The sequence below is a fragment of the Arachis ipaensis genome, chromosome B10 (genome assembly GCF_000816755.2).
Source record: "Arachis ipaensis cultivar K30076 chromosome B10, Araip1.1, whole genome shotgun sequence".
Classification (NCBI taxonomy): domain Eukaryota; kingdom Viridiplantae; phylum Streptophyta; class Magnoliopsida; order Fabales; family Fabaceae; genus Arachis; species Arachis ipaensis.
The window spans coordinates 109,351,754-109,354,741 of NC_029794.2; positions in this window are offsets into that span (position 1 = coordinate 109,351,754).

A 2,988-nucleotide genomic window follows, 5' to 3' on the forward strand; every position below is an offset into this window, starting at 1 on the left:
TAAGACCAAAAGAAGAAAACAAACAAATCAAGGAAAAAGACAATTGACCCACATGAATATGTATATGGTTCATGCATGTGTGTATTCAACAGAAAGAAAAAGACATAAGTTGTTCAATTCATATCGCTAGTATTATAGAGAAAAATCCCATGTTATGTTACATATCCTTAGGCTGACCCTTGCTTTTAATTATTATTTGAATTCAATGGATTTATTAATTCATATTATCATGTGAAGAAGTAGTTTGTCTGTGTGTGCTTTGTGACATGAACAGAATGGGCGTCATGAACATATATATATGGAGATCAGAGGTTTAAGGTTATATATATATTGCTTATTAATTAATAAACACATTATTAACACTATACTTTTGCTATCATCACCCATGTTATGTTTTGGGTCCCATTTCACGCGTATGTAATAAGGATGGGTTACTGGGTTTTATGTCAAATATTATATGAATCTCTTGACATTTTGTGCATATATCATTATCAATTTCATCTTATTAGCTGTACACCAAGTTAAAGAACAAGGAAAAAAAAAAAAAAGGATTTCTCTAGCTACTAGGAAAAATAAAATTTAGAACAAGAAAATAAAAAAGGGGAAATTTTGAAGATGGAGATAGAGACATAGATAAGGATACTGATGTAAAGTTCCAAATCTTTCAATCCATGACATACATGTTACTTGTTCTTTTGTCTCCCCTTCTTCTATTCTTTTTTCCCTTTCTTAGTGAGTGGTCGATGACTGTGTTACATTTATATTCATTCAACATAGAAAGAAACAAAAGGCAAAACTGATGTACCAAAAAACTAGAAGCAGGTTCAAGATATAAAAACTAACATCAATCGTTCTAAATGTAGACCAAATTCAATTGTTTTAATTATTAGTATAAAATATAGTATAAAATATAAAATTATATTAAAAATAAATTAAATTATATATATAATAATTAATTTGATATCTAATTTTTTGAACTAACATATATAATTAAACTGCGAGCTAATGAAAAAAGATTCTTGAGCCAGAAAATAACATGAACAGCACTTCATTGACCATATCAACTTGTACGCGTGGCGCACAGACATGCATGGAACTTGATCACCTCCATAGAATGGACCCCATCATTCTGTGTGTGTTTCTTTTTTCTTTAATTTTTCTTTTTCGAAGAAAGAAGCCAAGGTATATACATATATTTTTCCGTTGGTAGTTTTGATCACATGGGATTTGATGGAAGTTAGCCCCAGTTCAGTGAACTACGCAAACAAAATTTGTTGTAAAACAAAACGCGGATAACAAATATATCCCTAGCTTGTACTTTATGACATATTTAAATAATAAATAATCATGTAACCCATATAATCTTGTATGTTCTGTGAACTATTCCGAAAAGTAATTATATTTATTTCTTTTAGAGAATTTTATTTGTGGTCATTTAGCATAATCTAGTGTTGAATGATAAATTCCGGAAGGTACATGTGGCCTTGTGGGTGAATAGTATTTGAGCGAAGAACATATGGACCACTTACCTACAAAAACCCTAAAAATTACTGCTCATCTTATGACTTATGCCAATTCCCATAATGCTTCTTTTTCTCTTGCCATTTATGTTACAAAATGCATGCATTTGAATTATATTCTGACCTCGTACAATAAACTACGGGTCATAAAATTTTAGTCACGGCACAAAAATATATAAATACATATACTTAAAACATGCATCCAGTTGGTCCCTCACTTTATTTTCGGTCATTTAATCTTGCCGACGACAGTGACGCAACAAATGAATATTATGTTGGAGCTTGCTTGTCTCAGCTGTTTTTGGGCCCTAATTTCGTCGGAACTTGCCTTCGCCATTGCTCAAATAAGAGCCGTATTTGCCAAATGCGGGCCTTTCTGCAGGTCTTGTTGAAGATGATATACTCCTCTCGTGATTTATATATGCTTCTGCATTGTTTGATTTTTTCTCTTATATCTACTCTGTATTTTTTAATACCCACATGCACTGCCCCAACATCTTTGTCTATAATAACATTATATGGACTCTCTCTTCCTCTGATCTCCCTATTGGCCGGTGGAGCTGCCGAATCGGCCTCCTCGGCAGCGCTGTCGATCTTCTGGAGCTTCTAAGAATCAAGTCGGAGCTATTTCGATTGGACTCTAATTTCTCATCAGCAAACACTGTGGCGTCGGGCTCAAGCATGATGGTGCGGTTGTCGAGTTGGAAATTGCTGGAGGAGAAGGTCTGGAAGGCGCCACCGCAAATTGCGCAGATGGTGTCCTGCAAAGTGCGATTGACGTCGAGAAGAGTCTGGAAAGTTTCCGAAGAGATGTTGAAGGCGGGGGCAAGCTTCGGCGGGATCAGGACCTAAGAGCAGTGGAGACAAACTCCAGCATGGTACTCATTTGCCACGTCGTTGTCGGCGACATGGTTAAATGGCCAGAAATGGGGTGAAGGACTAACTAGATGCATTTTTTACAAACTTAGGGACGCAAATAGTACAATTAGTAAGTCAGAGACTAAATCAAATACATTTCGTGAATCTCAGGAACCACTTTGAAATTTAACTCAAATATATAAGCTAATTTAAATTTAGTAACTTTTAAGCGATAATCCAACTTAAATAAGAGAAATCAAGTGCATTCTAATTAAGCATACTTTCGAAAACAATCACCGAAATAAAAATATAAATGACTTTTGTGTGAACTAAGTCTACGCTTTATCTTTTGTATTTTTGAATATGAACTTAATTTTAGAAATAGAAAAATTGAAACACACTTAAACAAGGAAGAATAAAATTATGTGTATGATAAGATTTAACTCGAATTAATTGCTTTCTTTCTTGATTGATTCATCATATATAGTGTTTGTTAGGACTTGTTTAGATGGACTTTTATAAAAAGATCTTTTTTTTAGTAATTTTTTTAAAGAATTTTATAAAAAAATAAAAATAATTTTATGTTTGATTATCTCATATAAAAATATTT